We start from the raw sequence: 23245 nt of genomic DNA on the forward strand, positions 1-23245 counted from the left end.
GCACAGGCTCCGGACGCGCAGGCTCAGCGGCCACGGCTCACGGGCCCAGCCGCTCCGCGGCACGTGGGATCTTCCCGGACCGGGGCACGAACCCGCGTCCCCTGCATCGGCAGGCGGATTCTCAACCACTGCGCCACCAGGGAAGCCCCACCCCCTACCTCTTATAATGCTGGTTTGGGGGAGCTCTCAATGGGAGAGAAAAGTAGGAGGAACAGTATTGAAAGAGGAGGACTCGATAGGGCAAAGCTGTGAATCTAGAAAAACGTTAAGGGAAAAAAACAGTATGTGCAACAGAGCAGGCACCAACTGCATAATATGAACACGTTGCGGACGAGACTGGGTGCTACCAAAGGGATGGCTAATAAGAACAAAGTCAGCCAAGGAGAAAGGGTGGTGCCCTGAGCTCGGGGTGTGGTTCACTGGGATATGGAGACAATTGGGGAAGGAAGCGAAAAGCAGAGCCATTCAGGGAAAGTCATAATGAGAACCAGGGTGTCTGGTTGCTGTCATTCCCGGAGCAAGGTGTCTCAAAGTGGGAAAATCAAGCTCAAGAGGGGAGAGGCCAATGACCACACACACACTTTCTTTCATACACACACCCTAAGATTCCAAATGCAAGACTTGCAATGAGTCATATCAATAGCAACAATTATTTGACCGGTCAGGTATGTTTATTTTTGATGACATTACAAAGAGCAGTGAGGATGTGAGAAAACTTCACTGAGATCTCCCTTTAAAATCTTGCCGTGTTCAAAGGTATGTACTAGATTATAACTGTGTTATCTTTTACTGAGGGAAGTTGAGACAAACAGTTTGGAAAAGTTTCAGGAAAGTAAAGAGTCACTTTAAAAAGTGTCTTATAACAATAACAGTAAAATTCATGTGCCAGTTGAAAATAAATGATAAAGAAATTCCCCAAACAAGTTTTTAAAATTAGTGGACTAAAGAGATATAAGGAATGGGCAACTTCTTTTTTTCTAACGGATAACGTATTTTGAGATTTGCTGTGTTCAGGTGAAATCAAGTTGTTTTCACATCTTAACACCCTTAAGGTAAAGCTCCACCATCCTGACAGGTGATTGGGATTTGTCCCAGTAGACAAATGAGGGCACGGAGGCTTGGAGAGACTAAGTCACGTGCCCCGGCTCACACCACAGTGGCGACACCTGGGCTCCACGTAGCGCTGACCGACTGCAAAGCTCCTGTGTTTCATTGTCTGCACTACATTACTCCTCAGCATAGAGTGAGGGCAGCAGATTCACGTCGCTGCTGTGCAGAGAGGTATGCATTTCTCCCTCCCTAATGTCCACCAGTGCTTACTCTTCCTTGGGAGCTGTTGATAGTGTTGAAATGTTTAACAGCTTGATCCTGACAAAGACCCTATGCTGCAGCTATCAGCCCACTCTCTGCAGATAAGCCCAGGCACAGATGAGTTAGAGGATTCTGCCCGTGGTCACAAGATTAGCAAGTAGTTGAGACAAGAGACCCAGCCAGGCAGTCTGTCTCCCAAAGCTCGTCGTGGTGGTGAAGAGCCATGGCAATGCGAGTGGTTGATTTTGCTTCCCCCATGGAGAGAGAAACAAGAAAACGCTAGGATCGGAGGCAAGAGATGAATTTTTTTTTTTAATTTTCCTCTTCACAAGAGTGTTGAGGAGACAAAAGAACCACAAAATTGGGTTTTCTGTTAACATATACATTTCAGATATTTGCAAGACAATGGGGATTTCACAGAAAGTGAGAATTTCAGGATTCCCAGGTGATTCTGCGAAACAAGGGCCTCTAAAGCAAAGCCAAATATGCTCACAGGAAAAGTTGTGACGGGATCGGGAATATGAGAAAGAAAAGATTTCCAAGGTAAGTTTAATCAAAGTACAAAAATAATAATAATGATAATTGTAACAAACATTATTGAGTGCGTACTATGTGCCAGACATTGTTGTAGATAACATGCTCCCCCTAGGCTGGATGGTCAGCAGATACCCTCAGAACCTCCTACAGAACATGGAATCAACAGCCAGTGGATGAAAGATTAGATTAGATGACCTTATATCTCTGCAAAGGCAGTTCATTAAAAAAATGTTATTAAGTAAATACATGCCTACTCTTTGAATGGTTGTAGAGTCTATGATTCTAGAAATAAAACAAGATTCTAAGAACATAGCAAGAGAAACAAATTGCTTGAAGAGCTGGTTATAATAAAACAAGACAAGCAAACACACATATACACATATATATACACACACAAAAATCTAGATAGAAGATATCCACTATGTGCTTATGTGGAATTTAGGAAAAAACATACAGTGAAGGTTACACCAAGGAGAAAAAACAAAATTTCTAGGAACATTGTCTGAGGACTACCAGCTGATTTAATGAAGCATAAGATGCAGCCAGAAGTCAGTAGCAGATCTACTCAGGGCTCAGAAAGGGACTAGGGATATGCACTTTGATCAAGAAACTTTCCTCCACTTTTTTTTTTTTTTCTTATACTTCATTTGATCACAGTGGTAAAAAACAATGGGCATAGTATCTGAGTATATCTGTGAAGCCTTACTCATTAAAATGTCTGTATTGGAAGTACATTTAATTGTAATACCTCTCTACACATAAAGACATAAATATGACATTTGATATGACCCAATGCTTGATGGAAGCCAAGTGAACATTTAGAGTAACCTAGACATTCCTGCATTGCTAGGGTGTGGTCTTTGGAGAAGTAAAGCTCCATCCTTCCCTAAGGATTTTGAAAAGTAAGAAGCTAAGGTGAGGTGTGGTCCTGCTAATGGATGAATAAAGCAGTCAGTAAGATATTAGTGATAGGGTGTCCCTCCTCCATTTCTCCTCCAAACCATCCCTCAGGTCCTTGGTGAAATAGCTGAGGCAAGCTCTACAGTAGAAGGCTGTGTCACCATACGGAAAACACACACACGCACACCCAAGAGAGAAAGAGAGTTGGCTTCTGCATGTTCCGTAAAAGCCCTAGGTGTGGCCACTATCTCTAGGTTTAATGAAACTATAATTATGAAAGAAAAAAAAAACCAACATTAAGAAGAAGAAGCCCCGATTGTGGTATTTCCATAGCAGAGGTTTGTCGAGGTCATGTGAACTCCTGTATTTCTTCCTAACAATGTCCCAAGTCCAAGGAAAGTAAAGGATAAAAAGATAAAGATTAAGGAAATAAGCTGGTACTGTACAACTGGTCTAGACTGCAAATTTTTCAATGTAATGAAAAACCAAAGAAGGAATTAAAAATATTTATAATGTGCATATGGCGTATTACTTGCATATGGCATGTATCTAACATTTATGTATGTTACATATCTAACATGAGAATGATAGAATCTGTTATAGAGACAAGAAAACAAATAAAGAGGGTAAAGAAACTAAGTGTAGAGGCAAGTATCTTGTGAGACATTGGCAGCATTTGTAAGATATGCTAAATATAGATAAATAAGTCAGTAACCTCTGAGACGCATACGACTAGATAAAATACAGCCTGAATGTGCCAAACAAAGATAGGAAGGGATGGGGAATAAGGGAAAGCGGGGGGGGGGGGGGGGGAGGAAGGGAGGGAGAGAGGGAGGGAGGAAGCGAGGAAGGAAGGGAGGAAGGAAGTGAAGAAAGAAGGATGGAGCTGGCAAAGTGATATTGACCACATCAGCAGAGGGCGGAGACCAAGGCCTTGGGAGCAGTTTCCAACTAAAGGCAGGGCAGCAAACACAGGCAAATAGGTGAAGGAGGTCTGGGAAGGATGAGTGATTATAAGACTCTCATTAAAGGAGGGGCCCTGGTCAACAGGGCTTAGAAGAGGGAGGGCACTTGGCTCTTAACACAGGCAATTATTACACAGCATTACCTATTGTCTCTAGACTAAATAAATAATTACTATCATTTTTGAACTCGAATTATATTTATGTAAAAATGAAATCATCTCTTTTGTTGATTACATTGGGAACTGTCAGTCTGGGTAAATATTTTCAGTCCACCCATGAGTCCATAGATTCATTAATTCCCACAATGAGAGGCCCTCATAATTCCTTAAAGTCAACCCATTACACTTATGAATGAAAATAATGAGTTCTAAAGTTGCTAAATAATTTTCCTCACTTGACACAGCTTGGTAGTGGTAGAGCCAGGATTTGAACCTCTGTGCTCACGGAATGAAAAAATAGGACTTGAGAACCTAATATGAGGGATAGTTGGAACAGGAGCGGGTGAGAGTGAGGAAAAAACAACACTCCTCTTTGGAAAGAAGCATTGGATACAAAGAAGCATGAGGGGAATCACAACATGTCCAAGAAGTACAAGCAGAGGGGCCAGTTGGTCAATGGCAGAAGACAACTTCAACGAAGCCCAGATTTCCCCAGTTTTATGGGACTAAGGTTTAACCCCCTTAAAAAATCATTATGTAGATGAGAGGAAGGCAAGTAATGAGGTAGGGACATCTCCAGGTAATTTGCTGTGCTGACCACCGAAAGTTTTCTCTGTGGTGCCACACACCTTAGTCAAGCCCATCATGGCCCAAGCTACAGTCCTCAGCTTCCCAGGCTTATACACTTGGACCATCATAGAAAAGGTGGATCATCCTCTTAGTCAGTTCAAAGAAAAGGTTGCTCTATAAATTGGAATGCCAATTTATATATTTAAAATTCAGTAATGAAAAACGTAATTGTCACAGGTTCTGAGGAGATACTCTTAAACCCACACATCCTTTTCTTTGGGAGAAGGCATATAAGAAGGCAAATGACGAAAAGACAACCCTCAGAATGGGAGAAAACATTTGCAAATGAAGCAACTGACGAAGGATTAATCTCCAAAATTTACAAGCAGCTCATGCAGCTCAATATCAAAAAAACAAACAACCCGATCCAAAAATGGGCAGAAGACCTAAATAGACATTTCTCCAAAGAAGATATACAGATTGCCAGCAAACACATGAAAGGATGCTCAACATCACTAATCATTAGAGAAATGCAAATCAAAACGACAATGAGGTATCACCTCACACCGGTCAGAATGGCCATCATCAAAAAATCTACAACATAATTCAAAAAGAGTCATGTACCACAATGTTCACTGCAGCTCTATTTACAATAGCCAGGACATGGAAGCAAGCTAATTGTCCATCGACAGATGAATGGATAAAGAAGATGTGGCACATATATACAATGGAATATTACTCAGCCATAAAAAGGAACGAAATTGAATTATCTGTAGTGAGGTGGATGGACCTAGAGTCGGTCATACAGAGTGAAGTAAGTCAGAAAGAGAAAAACAAATACCGTATGCTAACACACATATATGGAATCTGAAAAAAAGAAAAGAAAAAATGGTTCTGAAGAACTTAGGGGCAGGACAGGAATAAAGACACAGACATAGAGAATGGACTTGAGGACAGGGGGAAGGGGAGGGGTGGGCTGGGACGAAGTGAGAGAGTAGCACTGACATATATACACTACCAAATGTAAAATAGATAGCTAGTGAGAAGCAGCCACATAGCACAGGGAGATCAGCTAGCTCAGTGCTTTGTGTCCACCTAGAGGGGTGGGATAGGGAGGGTGGGAGGGAGATGCAAGAGGGAGGAGATATGGGGATATAGGTATACGTATAGCTGATTCACTTTGTTATACAGCAGAAACTAACACACCATTGTAAAGCAATTATACTCCAATAAAGATATTAAAAATAAAATAAAAGAAGGCAAATGATCATTGGAAGGTCACTTGATGAGTACAGGTGGCTCAAATGGTTTATTATATCACAGTGGGTTAACGTGATGCATCTACTTGAGCAATAGGAATCCTCCTGCATTAAGGACCACAAATTCATTCCTGTGTGCATTCATCTATTTCTCCAGTGTATACCTTGGTATTATCTACTCATGTCACAGCGACATCCTCTTAGCTATCTCCCAAGTCCACAGAAACTCCCCTAAAATCCTGCAGTCATATTAAACACGGGATACCCTCCACTGGGAAGAGGAAGCTAATCAGTGTGTGGTGGTAGAGTCTTTTTTATCAATATTTTTTAATTGAAGTATAGTTGATTTTCAACGTTGTGTTCCTTTCTTCTGTACAGCAAAGTAATTCCGTTATACATATATATATATATATTCTTTTTTAAATATTCTTTTCCATTATGGTTTATCATAGGATATTGAATATAGTTCTCTGTGATACACAGTAGGATCTTGTTGTTTATCGATTCTATACATAAAAGTTTACATCTGCTAACCCCAATCTCCCACTCCATCCCTCCCCAACCCCCTCCCCCTTGGCTATGAGGTAGAGTCTTAATAGATGAGTACTTAGGTCACTTACTCCCTCTCCTAATTAAGCCCAATACTCCTACATAATTATATCACTATTTATATAAAGTCTCTATTAATTACTTTTGTACCTCTAAACAATATTCACACATCCTTTCACCTTTATTCCTTTATCCTTTAAAAATACATTGCTAACTTTATAATATGATGATATTGGTGTCCTAAATCTTTCCTTTGTTTCTTTGACCTCCTTCCATGCACTAAATTTATCATCTACAATTTTACTTCTACAATGTCAAGGTTGATATCACTTATATTTCATTTTGGAGCATAATCAACTATGTTGTGCCGTGTCTATAAGTTGACTCTGAAAGTTGAAAATTAAGGTGGTGTTTATATTATTAGGACTTCATAAATAATTGTTTACTGCAAAGTCATACAGGTATAATTACAATTACGCTCTCATATAATTTTTATCGATTTCCCTGGAGTTAAAATTCTGTTTTCCTTAAAGTAGTTGACTTTATCATCTCCTTTATTTTTCCATGTTCTCTACCAAGTAAAATATTCTATTATGGAAAAAACTGCTAATTGTCCCCCAATATCTGTTCTCTATTTCTTCTACTCTCATAAACCACAATTAAGTTTAGTTGAGTACATAAAAATTTGGAATAAAAATTTTTTTTTCCAGATTTGCTTATAGCGAGGCGTAGTCAAGTGACTTAGCTCTGGCCATGTTATGTAAGGTCCAGCGTTGTGTGCAGCTTTCACTAAAAGTCCTGAAAGGAAGTCAATATGTCCATTCTTTCCCCCTTCCTCTACTCTGCTTCTTGGTACCTCAGTGGGATGTCTTTCACTCAATCTTGGGTTATTAGTACTCTAGGAAGTACAAAGCAGAAAGTCATTCTGGGTCCTAGATCACCATGCAGCTTCTACAACTGCCCTGAACTACTTACACTCATGCTTTTATGTGAAAGAGAAAATTCTATCTTGCCCAAAATCACCTCAAAGCCTTTTTACCAGCTCTAGTCTGCCTCACTCTGGGCTCCTTTTATGCAAATTTTTAAAAACTAGGGTTTTTTAAAGCCATGATTATTTAACATCTCTTATCAGCAGAAGAATGCATAACCTGATTGACATAAACTCAGACAGGACATCCTTGTTTTAGACACTTGCCTCGCTCACTGACTTCATAAGGCAACACATGGACCGTGCTCAGAGTTGATTTCAGGGCACAGATGTAGGACACAAAGCAGGACACAAGGACTGCTTGAGTGGGTCTAGTGACAATTATTCATAATCAAGTGTATTATAGAGCTGAACGTTGCTGTAAAACAATGGCTGCTTCTAACAGATGAGGGTGTACTTCAGGACAGGAAGAACAGAGGGAAAAGAAAAGAGGAAGAAGAAAACAAGGCTCCTAATATAAAATATTCTGTGTAGCCAGCATTTCATCCCAAAGATCCTAAATCTATAGAAAAAGTCAAGGCAGAGGCACCTCTGGACAATCGTTTCACTTGTTCAACCCAAGTTCTCTTTGTCCTATAATTTCTGGACCTAACTTTCTAATAATTGTAATATTCACCTTTCCATATTCATGGTTATCCCTTTAAATACAAACAATGTTTATTAAGCTAGGTCTTTCTTCTTTATTTTTTTCAAAGCTCTGTCCCTTCCTTCCTGCCAACTTGTTATCAAAACCCCCAGGGCTCTTGAGGGAACTAGAAATGTGTCCTCTGTGTACGTGGGTTGTATTCATATAAAGACTCGGTGGGAATGGGGCTGAGAAGAAAATCACTTAGACACAGGGGTGGTGTACAGGGAGCAGATGACGACAGTCTTGTCGATAAATTGCTCACACACAGATGTTCCAATAAGTCTGTAATTAAGAGGAAATCTGAATGCTTGGGCCAGGGGAAATAAATTCTCCGAGGCCAGTCCTCTGTTGGTCTCTTTGATCATCTTCAGTAATGGGTCAATCAGACCACCTGCCCAAAGCTGTCCACGTGACGTGCTTGTTTTCCCTGCGTCCTAGCTAGGTCCTGGGGATTTAGATTACTCTTGCATTCAAGAGGCCTGGATTAGAAGGAGAGAGAACAATAATACTTAACATTTAAATACTCCATGTATACCGTGAAGGGGAGGAAATCTTTTCCCATCTTCTATTCTCGGTTCTCTGGCTGGTCCAGCAATTAAACTGGCATTAGACAGATTAACGGGAGAAAGAAAAATAAATTTCATACATACCGGAACCCCAAAGATAAGAGCCTCTAAGACAGTAAGGCAACTGAGGTTTATACGCCATCCTGAGCAAAGGTGAAGGGGGTAGGGGTTTTGGGACTTCAAAGGGGAGGGATATAATTCACAGGAAGATGGGAAGAGAAGATGTTTGCCATGCCCTGCAGCTAAGTCTTTCTGATATAAAAAGCTATCTCTGGTATTAGCTGTCTTCCTGGTAGAGGCCCTCTATCTAAAGTCTTTTAGGCATCTAAAGGAGGTGTCAAACAAACCAACCAAAACACCTCTTACTGAGTCTGTTAGGCTTTGATTGTCATCAGCTCAAAACAATCCACACGGCAAAGTGGCACATTTGGGGGTCGCATTATCCACTCCCCCTCAGTGACTTCTGTGTATTTTTACATATATTATCTCATTTAATCCTCATAATGATTTTGAGAGGCAGACAGCTGATTCTTTTATTTTCTTAATAATTCATTATTTTTTAAACAAAATTTACTGCATATTTAGATCGTGATAGGCATGTATGAAGTATATGTTTAATCTTTACAAGACTCTAATACCTAGACCATATCTTACAGTTGAGGAAATGAAGGCACTCAGTTAGTAAGTGCTGGCGGTAAAATAAATTGGCAAATATTTTTTAAAATGATAATACCTACTGCTGATGGGCTTATAAGACAGTGGTATTTCAGTAGGGCAATTTGGTATACATACATAAAGTCATCAAAAAGCAAAAGATCTTTGGGGTCAGTGAGTCCACTTCAAGAAATTTGATCTAAGAAAATCATCAGACATTTAACATCCCAGGTATAAGAATGTCAATTGCAGGGTTGTTTATAATTGTCAAAAACAATACTGAAATAAGTTAAATATTCAACCAGAGAAAGTTGTTTGGGACTTCAAAAGGGAGGGATACAATTCACAGGAAGTATCCCTGTATACTATATGCCTGTATAGAAGTATTCTATGAAATGGAATATTTTTCACATATCGTAACTTGTTTTAGGAGACTATTTAATGATACAGAACATAGTTATATAGGCATGGAAAAATCATTTATTGCTAAGTGAAAACATAGGGCTTTTAGTTCAAGATGATAGTTTGAAGAAAATCATTTATCTCCCTTAGGTCCAAAAGCAAAAGGCAACAAACTATTGAAATATAAGTTTTGGTAAAGAGCATAAAAGTGAAGAAATTAATATGATTGCTGAACACCGGAAGGAAAATACTAGCAAAGCAAGATTTTATGAGTTTCTGAAAGATCAAAGATGGCTACAGCCAAATTGATCTATAAATGAGGGTGAACAGAGACACAGCTCAGCACGGCTAAAGGAGAAAGCGGCAGCTGAGGCAGGGCTACAGCAGCTGCGGACAGAGTTCCTTAAGTCCACAGGGGTGTAGTCAGAGCGTGAGAAAGAACTTAATGCAAGACAATTGGTTTAAGAACTATACGTTCAATGGCTGCTGAGTCAGAGCCTCCTTTCTGACGCTCTGCACTTACGAATGTGTTTAAGGAAAATGTCTATAACGTGAAGGTGGAAAAATACCTTTCAGAGGAATTAAACTGTCAACCTAAGAGGGGCAAAGGCTTCCAGAAGAGGTTGCCAGCTTGCTTACCTTAAAGCCTGGCGGTCCACACACCACACCGGCACAGAGCGTGTGCAATCTTCTCATGCAGGGGAGAGGCCACGCTCTCAGAGGAAATGTAGTCAGTTACAGGTAATTTATGTTTATTTCATGAACATGATTGGACGACTGAGTATCAGTAGACATTTGGTTTTTCAAGAAAAACAGCTGTGGCAAAGACAATAATACAGATCTATCAAACCATTTTATTAACCTCTTGGGAGTCCAGGAAAATTTCATTTCCCAGACCCCTTGCATCTAGATGCAGCCAGACAACTAGTTCTGAATAGTGGTGTGTGAGTAGAAACATATGCCGTTTCCAGGCTTGGCCCCAAACACCAAATCTCCCACATGTGATCGTCCACCTCACCTGTTGTGACAACAGTGAGAAGCTTTGGTTAGCCATGTCCTGGATCTCAGGGTCACCCCTCATAGAATAGCTGTACAGGTGAGCCTCCTTCCCAGAAAGATACGCACTGGCCTTTAGGTGAAGAGAAAACGAAACAAAACAAACAAAGAACCCACAACTCCTGCAGGGTTAAAGCACTAAGAATTGGGGGATTGTTCTAACAGGTATTATTAATTACTCTTCCTTATGTAGTAATATAAAGGAAAAGACCAAATATTGACTCCAGAGGAAACAGAGATAGTTCAGGCTGTTGACACAAATAATCAATAAACAATCCATAATAAGAATAGAAGAGAGTTTTATTCAGTCTAAGCTGAGGACTATAGTCTGGGGAAACAGCCTCTCAGTAGCTTTGAGGGGACGGTTCCAAAGAGGTAGGAGAAGAGCCAGTATATACTCCAATTCTTCCGTAGTCAAGCATACATCTCTGTGAAAGATTACTGATGATCACAAGATCTCAAGTTAATGATTTTCGTGTTTTTCTTTGTATGGGAAGATGCAAGAATCTGAGGTCACTGAGATTCTTCCTTAGATATGCATCTTAACTTCGTAGGAGCCAGAGCCTGCAAATCCAAAGAATAGAATGCTTCATTCTGTTTTTCCCAGCCTGAACGCCCCTCAAGGCACGCTGTTGTGGGTGACTGCAGTGAATTGCGACTTAATGCTTTGTATAACTGGATGAGCGACACTCTTTCCTTCGATGGTTAAAGCAGATGTACAATGTATGTCTGACAGGCCATAAGACAGGCTGTTTTAGTTAGCATGACGTTCAAGCCAAATTATGTATAAGCCAGAATGACTCCCCCGTACCTTAATATGTGAAAATTTCTTCCATCAAGGGCAAAGACAGGGACCTTAACTGAATTCTAAGTCTCTTTTTTCTTTTCAGAAAAGTTTGAGGATATATTGTATTCACTGATTAACAAAAGGATAAAATGACAAAATCAACGAGAGAGTCACTGGAAGTAAAAAACTATTACTTAAATGAAAATTTCAGGAGAAAAGCTGCAAAAAAGTAGGCCACCCCCCCCCCCAAAAAAACCAAACACATTAAAAAGATGAAAAGCATGTGGGGAAAAGTTTAGCAATAATGGGTACGTGTTTTTGACATATATTCATAAAGTTGTCCCTGTGTTAACTTGAGTGAATGATCCTAAAGGGAAGTCTGGGAGCTGTTGCATAATGGTATCAAGCAGGACTATGCCTAGAACCCAGAGCATCCCCTGGGATGCCCTTGTAGTGTCCATCTGTCCAGTATTCCTAGATAATGAAAACTGCAGCATCCCAGTGAAGCCAGGACCCCACAGGCTCAGATCCTCTGGGAATGAAGGTGTGATTCATCCAACCAAAAAAGAACTCTGTCTTGCTAAGATGCTGGTGGAGGGTAAAAGGAAAATGGAATTTGGTGCAGGGTGGGGTGCGTATAAGAAGGGTGCAATGACTGTTCATTTAGACTTCATGACCAGCTATGGAAGCAAGGACCGAGGCAGCCCTGTTTGGGGTTATTCACTGCTTTCTTTTCCTCCCTTCCCTGCGACATACACATAGTGGGAAGAACTCTGGAACAGTGGCTCACATGTTAGTTTTCGAGTAGGTCCCACTCAAACCACTGTTCTATCTGCTAAAAATCAGATAGCTGCCTTCTCTGATCCTCGGACTGTTGCATCCACATGAACAATCTCTGATTTCATAGACCACCAGAGGATACCAGGGTAACATTCATGGCTGTAACAAGCAAACTCTAATACCCATTAAAGTCCTAAACGGGTATTCCTGGTTGACGCAATCGCCTCTCAGAGGAATATTTCAGAGACCATGGAGTTGTTATTTTTCTCATCTGCCTTTTAAAAAATGTGATTTCCAAGATCATTCTACTCATTTATATCAAGTCGGTAAAAAGAAAAAAGATCATAGATGAAGTACATCTGCCTATTAAGCTTCTTGACCAGGAGGTGACACAGGTGACATCTAGTTGCAAACGAGGTGGAACTCATCACTCGACGCCTCCCCACTGAATTCTCTCCCTTCGGCGTTACCGTGTCTTTTTTATTTCCCCAGATCCTCCTCCTTCTATCTCAGAGTGCACATGAAAATCTTCAAGCGGCCCGCCGGGCAAAGCTATATGGTGATTTTTACATTTAAAAAAAAGGAACACAGGTACTAACAGCCTATGACCATGATCTAAAGAACCATAACGCAGGGTCTTTGCATCCTTTTTTTAAAGATACATGCCCTCATCCGCCAATAGTTTCTTCAGGGATCTGGTTTGCTTACAATTTTGCTTCATTCGTAGATTAGAAAGAGAGTTATCCTTTAACATTTTAAATAAGACAAAAATAATCGTTGGGACTTCCCTGGTGGTCCAGTGGTTAAGACTCCACGCTTCCAATGCAAGGGGTGCTGGTTCAATCCCTGGTCTGGGAACTAAGATCTCACATGCCCGTGGCACAGCCAAAAATGGATTTTCCCATAAGACTCCTGGGAAACAAACATAAGGGTCCTGCCCGAGGTAGAGTAACATTTATGACCATGATATCCCCTCCTTTTGGTAGAATAGGAGCCTGCGGAGATCCAGCTGTGAGACCACCACCAACACATCTGTTTTCATTACCCACCCCACCCTCAATGATGAAGCCAGAGACAGGAAGTAGTGTTGTTGACAGCTGCATCTTTGACCAGTACATTTTATTGAGAAGAAAGCATGATTTCCCTTGACAGCTCTTTTTTTTCCTTTAGTATCCTGAAATATCCATCTAATTGCTATTTAAAAAATAATTAAATACGAACCCCTAAACACTCACCCCTTTATTATGTAAAGCAATTCAGCCCTGCCCATGTCTCTGTACTCAAATTTACATGTGCAGATAATAGCCAAAAAAAAAAAAAAAAAAAGTGACAGCAGTGACAGCCCACCTGATTTAAGCCCTGGATATAGGGGGCAGCTTGGGAGCAACCTGCTGTATTTGAGCATGCGTGTTGCAATTGCTCTTACCCCAGATAGCTCACCAATACGCTTCCTCCAAACAGCACAACAAAACAGCTTTCCCTAAGGAGAATTTTCAAACCAGCTGCTAAGAGGAAAAAAACCCCAAACATGCTCTGTCATGTTATACTAACTTCCACTGCTTGAATGTTGTTCTCTGCCAACCGGTTTCTTAGCAGCCTTTTTTGGAAACTATTCAATGGCATTTAACAGATGGGAAAACCCTAGATCACAGAGAAAGACACACATCAGAAGCATACACAAACTTATCAGTCCCAACAAAAACAGTCTTAATCCTTTATTTACAAAGACATGAACTTGTTTCTATTTGGAAAAATAGACAAAGCGACACAACTGGAGGATACACTTATTAATAACAAAGCAGATTAGGAAGGAATAGGCACATAGTAAAATAACTTTAATATAGTTAACGTGAACTAGAGAAATTTCCCATTGTAAGTAGCACTGAATCTACCAGCCTCACCACCACTATCATTACTACTAAAAAAAGAAAACGCATTTGACTAGAAGGAGAATTGGTTTTTAAATATGCTTACAGAATAAATTTTGTCGATATTCTGCCAGGTATTCAGAATCTAAATCATTCACCAAAGAAGCTATTCTAAAATCTTAAACTTTCTAGTCAAATGAGAAAAGAAAAGTAAAAACAGGAGCAAACCTCGCTTTTTTGTTGTTCATCCCTTGAACTATTAATAATTGCAAGAAAATTTATTGCAAATTATTAGGCATATCAGTCCATCATATTTCCCACTCTGTTAATTTATTTGAAGCCTGTTACAAGACATGTAGATTCTCAGAGGAGACTTTGTTTACTTACCATGATTATCAGTCTTCAGGTGAATCACCTAAAATCAGAATGTGTTGCCGTGTCCCTTCCAAATCACTTAATCCCTACCAAATTCCGATGAAAGAAAATGATGGCTCTTGGAGACCATTAGGAATAATTATCTCTTCTACAATCTATAATTCGATCATGGATAATTATGTGATGTAACAATAGAATAATTAGACTTCTTTCTCTCTCTGCATTTGTGTGTGGCATAGTCATGCCACATTTGCTAAATTATATTTTTTAATGACCTATTAAAATTAGCTCTATAAATGTCATGGCTAGGAAAGGTTTAGATAATTGCGATGCATGTGGTGCTCAAGACTGTACTTTAGTTTCCTTCCTTAATACTGGAAAAATTAATTCAATAAAAACTTTTATACCAAATTAATTCAATGGGCTAGACACGGCTGGGAGATAAGTTAGCAAACCTGACATGGAAATCCTTATGGATCACACAGTCCTGGAGAAGAGAAAGACATTCCTCAAAAACTACACAAATAAATACATATTTACAAAGTAGGATAAAAGTGATGAAAGAAAAAGCATAGTCTACTGTGAGTGAGTATAATAGGATTTCAGAAGTTTTCCCTGAAACAGCCATCTGTGAGCTGAGATTCTTTTATTGTTATAAAATATACATAACTTCACATTTATCATTTTAACCACAATTCAGTGGCATTAAATACATTCACCATGCTGTGTAACCATCAGCACTATCTATATCCAAAATTTTTCATTTTCACCAACACTTATTTTCCATTTTTAAAATTATAGCCATCTTAGTAAATATTAAGTGGTATCTCGTGATTTTGATTTGCATTTCCCTAATGATGAATGATGTTGAGTATCTTTTCATGTGCTTATTGGACATTTGTATATCTTTGGATAAATGTCTATTCAAGTCCTTTGCCCATTTTTGAATTGGGCTGTTGGGTCTTTTTTGTTGTTGAGTTTTAGGAGTCCTTTACGTATTCTGGATATTAAACGCATACCAGATATTTAATTTGCAAATATTTTCTTCCATTCTTTACATTATCATTTTGGTTTCTTGATATTATTCCTTGATATACAAAAGTTCTTAATTTTGATGAAGTCCAATTTATCTTTGTGTGTGTGTGCCTGGCTTTTGGTGTCATGTCCATGAAATCGTTGCCAAATCCAAAGTCACAAAGATTTTCCCCAATGTTTTCTTCTAAGAGTTTTATAGTTTTAGCTCTTAAGTTTAGTTCTTTGATTCACTTTAATTTTCATGTATAATGTAAGGTAAGGGTCCAACTTCAGTCTTTGGCCCATTTTCCCAGTGCCATTTGTTGAACAGATTGTCCTTTCCTCTTTCAAGGATCTTAGCACACTCCTCAAAAGTCAATTGACCGTATATGTTAGGGTTTATTTCTGGGCTTTCAGCTGAGATTTTTAAGAATAAATAGGAGTTACCTAGATGACAAAAGAGAGAAAAATCCCTCTAAGTAGAACGATTAGTTTGAGCAACAGTAAGTATTGCCTTTCTTTTCAAAGAATGTAGCATTGATATCTCATTTTTCTATTCCTCTTACACATACTGCATTAAAGTAATCTGGTTTTCTAACATCTCTTCGGGGGGATACTTTGAGTTATTTACTTTACTCTGGGGGAGTCTCCAGCAGGATAATACAGGGTGGCACTAAATCTACTCTCCTTCTTCATCTTGTAGCCAAAGTGATACATAAATATGCCACTTTTTTTTTCTTCTAGTATCCAACAGGTAGTGGTGATTCAGAAAAGCACAACTCAGAAGACAAAACATTAATTCTCATAAAAAGTACAGAACAAAATTATAAGGAGAAAGAACCTAATTATCTAACAATTAGTAAAGCCCACCTTGCCCATAATAAAATTAGTAAATACATTATTATGAACAGCAGTGTTAGAAAAGCTCCTTCTAGGCAATTAAAAAATTTGTTGGAGGGAAGAAAGGGGAAGTTGGTGTTGTTGTAGGAATTTAATGAGCGTTAACATGGGAAATTTCTGTAATTTCCACTAGTTTTACTTAACATTCTACATTATCTGTCAAATGTCTCTACTTCATTCATCTATTTTGAATGAAATGAATGACTATAATCCAGTTAAGAAATGTACTCTATTTTCCAACATGGAAATAAACAATTTCATGTTTTCATTTAAAGTGATTAACGTCCTTAAGCCTACATTTTTGTTGAATTTGAATGTGACTATCCCATGATTTTTTTTAATCATCTCCCCCTTTCACACTGCATCCTGTTGGGTTTATAATAAATAAAAAGTGAGCTCAGTTCTAAGCTTTATCCTTTTTCATGATTGCTGCTTTAGCTACACAAAGACTCAGATGACGCTTTTGAAATTATTGCTTGTAAGAGCCTAATCAATTCTGCAAACAAATTAGCATCTTTGCGCATCTTTCCTTGGGTTGCGAAGGTGCAGGGAAAGAGAGGGGTAGAAGAAGAGGAGAGGGGGGCAATGGGAAGGATAGCAATGTTCTCCTTCCCTGTGTGTGTGTGTGTGTGTGTGTGTGTGTGTGTGTGTGTGTGAGAGAGACAGTGTATTTAAACTCCATGGTTTAAATATTTCAAAATCATATATTTAATTTTAACAGTATTATTTTGTACTGTTACTGATGGTTTCATTTTTATTTGAGAAATTAAAGGGTCAAGTGCCCCCCCAATACCATCTCATTTATATAAAAATTTCCAGAAATGCAAAAGACAACAATTCATTATTTAAGTATATTACAAAATGTGAAAGAGACTTTTTGTTACTTGCTACCTGAAGAACTTTCACAACATACTTATTCCACTGACTTACCATGGAAATTGTTCTAGAATATTATGCTTATTAGGACAGTGTACTTGGTTTGACATCTGTCACTTTAATTATGTTTTCCACATTTTTGTTTGTCTGTTTGTTTTTGTGGTATGCGGGCCTCTCACTGTTGTGGCCTCTCCCGTTGCGGAGCAGAGGCTCCGTCCGGACGCACAGTAGGCCACCCCCCCCCCCCAAAAAACCAAACACATTAAAAAGATGAAAAGCATGTGGGGAAAAGTTTAGCAATAATGGGTACGTGTTTTTGACATATATTCATAAAGTTGTCCCTGTGTTAACTTGAGTGAATGATCCTAAAGGGAAGTCTGGGAGCTGTTGCATAATGGTATCAAGCAGGACTATGCCTAGAACCCAGAGCATCCCCTGGGATGCCCTTGTAGTGTCCATCTGTCCAGTATTCCTAGATAATGAAAACTGCAGCATCCCAGTGAAGCCAGGACCCCACAGGCTCAGATCCTCTGGGAATGAAGGTGTGATTCATCCAACCAAAAAAGAACTCTGTCTTGCTAAGATGCTGGTGGAGGGTAAAAGGAAAATGGAATTTGGTGCAGGGTGGGGTGCGTATAAGAAGGGTGCAATGACTGTTCATTTAGACTTCATGACCAGCTATGGAAGCAAGGACCGAGGCAGCCCTGTTTGGGGTTATTCACTGCTTTCTTTTCCTCCCTTCCCTGCGACATACACATAGTGGGAAGAACTCTGGAACAGTGGCTCACATGTTAGTTTTCGAGTAGGTCCCACTCAAACCACTGTTCTATCTGCTAAAAATCAGATAGCTGCCTTCTCTGATCCTCGGACTGTTGCATCCACATGAACAATCTCTGATTTCATAGACCACCAGAGGATACCAGGGTAACATTCATGGCTGTAACAAGCAAACTCTAATACCCATTAAAGTCCTAAACGGGTATTCCTGGTTGACGCAATCGCCTCTCAGAGGAATATTTCAGAGACCATGGAGTTGTTATTTTTCTCATCTGCCTTTTAAAAAATGTGATTTCCAAGATCATTCTACTCATTTATATCAAGTCGGTAAAAAGAAAAAAGATCATAGATGAAGTACATCTGCCTATTAAGCTTCTTGACCAGGAGGTGACACAGGTGACATCTAGTTGCAAACGAGGTGGAACTCATCACTCGACGCCTCCCCACTGAATTCTCTCCCTTCGGCGTTACCGTGTCTTTTTTATTTCCCCAGATCCTCCTCCTTCTATCTCAGAGTGCACATGAAAATCTTCAAGCGGCCCGCCGGGCAAAGCTATATGGTGATTTTTACATTTAAAAAAAAGGAACACAGGTACTAACAGCCTATGACCATGATCTAAAGAACCATAACGCAGGGTCTTTGCATCCTTTTTTTAAAGATACATGCCCTCATCCGCCAATAGTTTCTTCAGGGATCTGGTTTGCTTACAATTTTGCTTCGTTCGTAGATTAGAAAGAGAGTTATCCTTTAACATTTTAAATAAGACAAAAATAATCGTTGGGACTTCCCTGGTGGTCCAGTGGTTAAGACTCCACGCTTCCAATGCAAGGGGTGCTGGTTCAATCCCTGGTCTGGGAACTAAGATCTCACATGCCCGTGGCACAGCCAAAAATGGATTTTCCCATAAGACTCCTGGGAAACAAACATAAGGGTCCTGCCCGAGGTAGAGTAACATTTATGACCATGATATCCCCTCCTTTTGGTAGAATAGGAGCCTGCGGAGATCCAGCTGTGAGACCACCACCAACACATCTGTTTTCATTACCCACCCCACCCTCAATGATGAAGCCAGAGACAGGAAGTAGTGTTGTTGACAGCTGCATCTTTGACCAGTACATTTTATTGAGAAGAAAGCATGATTTCCCTTGACAGCTCTTTTTTTTCCTTTAGTATCCTGAAATATCCATCTAATTGCTATTTAAAAAAATAATTAAATACGAACCCCTAAACACTCACCCCTTTATTATGTAAAGCAATTCAGCCCTGCCCATGTCTCTGTACTCAAATTTACATGTGCAGATAATAGCCAAAAAAAAAAAAAAAAAAAGTGACAGCAGTGACAGCCCACCTGATTTAAGCCCTGGATATAGGGGGCAGCTTGGGAGCAACCTGCTGTATTTGAGCATGCGTGTTGCAATTGCTCTTACCCCAGATAGCTCACCAATACGCTTCCTCCAAACAGCACAACAAAACAGCTTTCCCTAAGGAGAATTTTCAAACCAGCTGCTAAGAGGAAAAAAACCCCAAACATGCTCTGTCATGTTATACTAACTTCCACTGCTTGAATGTTGTTCTCTGCCAACCGGTTTCTTAGCAGCCTTTTTTGGAAACTATTCAATGGCATTTAACAGATGGGAAAACCCTAGATCACAGAGAAAGACACACATCAGAAGCATACACAAACTTATCAGTCCCAACAAAAACAGTCTTAATCCTTTATTTACAAAGACATGAACTTGTTTCTATTTGGAAAAATAGACAAAGCGACACAACTGGAGGATACACTTATTAATAACAAAGCAGATTAGGAAGGAATAGGCACATAGTAAAATAACTTTAATATAGTTAACGTGAACTAGAGAAATTTCCCATTGTAAGTAGCACTGAATCTACCAGCCTCACCACCACTATCATTACTACTAAAAAAAGAAAACGCATTTGACTAGAAGGAGAATTGGTTTTTAAATATGCTTACAGAATAAATTTTGTCGATATTCTGCCAGGTATTCAGAATCTAAATCATTCACCAAAGAAGCTATTCTAAAATCTTAAACTTTCTAGTCAAATGAGAAAAGAAAAGTAAAAACAGGAGCAAACCTCGCTTTTTTGTTGTTCATCCCTTGAACTATTAATAATTGCAAGAAAATTTATTGCAAATTATTAGGCATATCAGTCCATCATATTTCCCACTCTGTTAATTTATTTGAAGCCTGTTACAAGACATGTAGATTCTCAGAGGAGACTTTGTTTACTTACCATGATTATCAGTCTTCAGGTGAATCACCTAAAATCAGAATGTGTTGCCGTGTCCCTTCCAAATCACTTAATCCCTACCAAATTCCGATGAAAGAAAATGATGGCTCTTGGAGACCATTAGGAATAATTATCTCTTCTACAATCTATAATTCGATCATGGATAATTATGTGATGTAACAATAGAATAATTAGACTTCTTTCTCTCTCTGCATTTGTGTGTGGCATAGTCATGCCACATTTGCTAAATTATATTTTTTAATGACCTATTAAAATTAGCTCTATAAATGTCATGGCTAGGAAAGGTTTAGATAATTGCGATGCATGTGGTACTCAAGATTGTATTTTAGTTTCCTTCCTTAATACTGGAAAAATTAATTCAATAAAAACTTTTATACCAAATTAATTCAATGGGCTAGACACGGCTGGGAGATAAGTTAGCAAACCTGACATGGAAATCCTTATGGATCACACAGTCCTGGAGAAGAGAAAGACATTCCTCAAAAACTACACAAATAAATACATATTTACAAAGTAGGATAAAAGTGATGAAAGAAAAAGCATAGTCTACTGTGAGTGAGTATAATAGGATTTCAGAAGTTTTCCCTGAAACAGCCATCTGTGAGCTGAGATTCTTTTATTGTTATAAAATATACATAACTTCACATTTATCATTTTAACCACAATTCAGTGGCATTAAATACATTCACCATGCTGTGTAACCATCAGCACTATCTATATCCAAAATTTTTCATTTTCCCCAACAAAACTCTGTACCTATTAAGCAATAATTCTTCCTCCCTCCCTCCCAGGCCCTGCCAGCCTCTATTCTATTTTCTGTCACTGTGGATTTGCTGCTTCTAGATACCTCATAAAACTGGAATTGTACAATATTTGTCCTTCTATATCTGGCTTATTTCCCTAAGCACAATATTTTCAAGGTCCATCCTGGTAGCATATGTCACAGTGTCATTCCCTTTTCTGGTTGAATAATATTTCATCATATGTATATACTACCTTTTGTTTATCTGTTCATCTGTTCACTTGGATTGTTCCTACCTTTTGGCTATTGTGAATAATGCTGCTATGAACATATGTTCTAGTTCCTGCTTTCAATTCTTTTGTGTATATACATAGGAGTGAAATTGCTGGGTCGTGTGGTAGTTCTATGTGTAACTTTTTAGAAAACCGCCAAACTGTTTTCCATAGCTGCTGCATCATTTTACATTCCCACCAGCAGTACACAAGAGGTCCAATTTCTCCACATCCTCACCAACACTTATTTTCCATTTTTAAAATTATAGCCATCTTAGTAAATATTAAGTGGTATCTCGTGATTTCGATTTGCATTTCCCTAATGATGAATGATGTTGAGTATGTTTTCATGTGCTTATTGGACATTTGTATATCTTTGGATAAATGTCTATTCAAGTCCTTTGCCCATTTTTGAATTGGGCTGTTGGGTCTTTTTTGTTGTTGAGTTTTAGGAGTCCTTTACGTATTCTGGATATTAAACGCATACCAGATATTTAATTTGCAAATATTTTCTTCCATTCTTTACATTATCATTTTGGTTTCTTGATATTATTCCTTGATATACAAAAGTTCTTAATTTTGATGAAGTCCAATTTATCTTTGTGTGTGTGTGCCTGGCTTTTGGTGTCATGTCCATGAAATCGTTGCCAAATCCAAAGTCACAAAGATTTTCCCCAATGTTTTCTTCTAAGAGTTTTATAGTTTTAGCTCTTAAGTTTAGTTCTTTGATTCACTTTAATTTTCATGTATAATGTAAGGTAAGGGTCCAACTTCAGTCTTTGGCCCATTTTCCCAGTGCCATTTGTTGAACAGATTGTCCTTTCCTCTTTCAAGGATCTTAGCACACTCCTCAAAAGTCAATTGACCGTATATGTTAGGGTTTATTTCTGGGCTTTCAGCTGAGATTTTTAAGAATAAATAGGAGTTACCTAGATGACAAAAGAGAGAAAAATCCCTCTAAGTAGAACGATTAGTTTGAGCAACAGTAAGTATTGCCTTTCTTTTCAAAGAATGTAGCATTGATATCTCATTTTTCTATTCCTCTTACACATACTGCATTAAAGTAATCTGGTTTTCTAACATCTCTTCGGGGGGATACTTTGAGTTATTTACTTTACTCTGGGGGAGTCTCCAGCAGGATAATACAGGGTGGCACTAAATCTACTCTCCTTCTTCATCTTGTAGCCAAAGTGATACATAAATATGCCACTTTTTTTTCTTCTAGTATCCAACAGGTAGTGGTGATTCAGAAAAGCACAACTCAGAAGACAAAACATTAATTCTCATAAAAAGTACAGAACAAAATTATAAGGAGAAAGAACCTAATTATCTAACAATTAGTAAAGCCCACCTTGCCCATAATAAAATTAGTAAATACATTATTATGAACAGCAGTGTTAGAAAAGCTCCTTCTAGGCAATTAAAAAATTTGTTGGAGGGAAGAAAGGGGAAGTTGGTGTTGTTGTAGGAATTTAATGAGCGTTAACATGGGAAATTTCTGTAATTTCCACTAGTTTTACTTAACATTCTACATTATCTGTCAAATGTCTCTACTTCATTCATCTATTTTGAATGAAATGAATGACTATAATCCAGTTAAGAAATGTACTCTATTTTCCAACATGGAAATAAACAATTTCATGTTTTCATTTAAAGTGATTAACGTCCTTAAGCCTACATTTTTGTTGAATTTGAATGTGACTATCCCATGATTTTTTTTAATCATCTCCCCCTTTCACACTGCATCCTGTTGGGTTTATAATAAATAAAAAGTGAGCTCAGTTCTAAGCTTTATCCTTTTTCATGATTGCTGCTTTAGCTACACAAAGACTCAGATGACGCTTTTGAAATTATTGCTTGTAAGAGCCTAATCAATTCTGCAAACAAATTAGCATCTTTGCGCATCTTTCCTTGGGTTGCGAAGGTGCAGGGAAAGAGAGGGGTAGAAGAAGAGGAGAGGGGGGCAATGGGAAGGATAGCAATGTTCTCCTTCCCTGTGTGTGTGTGTGTGTGTGTGTGTGTGTGTGAGAGAGAGA

The 23245-nt window shown here is 38.8% G+C and overlaps 1 protein-coding gene across 1 annotated transcript in view; it reads left to right on the forward strand.

Annotated features, from left to right (window-relative positions):
- The window catches only part of LOC114486374 (transient receptor potential cation channel subfamily V member 6-like), a 52792-nt gene that overhangs the window by 23915 nt on the left and 5632 nt on the right, over positions 1-23245 (forward strand).

Source organism: Physeter macrocephalus, chromosome 5 (assembly GCF_002837175.3).
Source record: "Physeter macrocephalus isolate SW-GA chromosome 5, ASM283717v5, whole genome shotgun sequence".
Taxonomy (NCBI): domain Eukaryota; kingdom Metazoa; phylum Chordata; class Mammalia; order Artiodactyla; family Physeteridae; genus Physeter; species Physeter macrocephalus.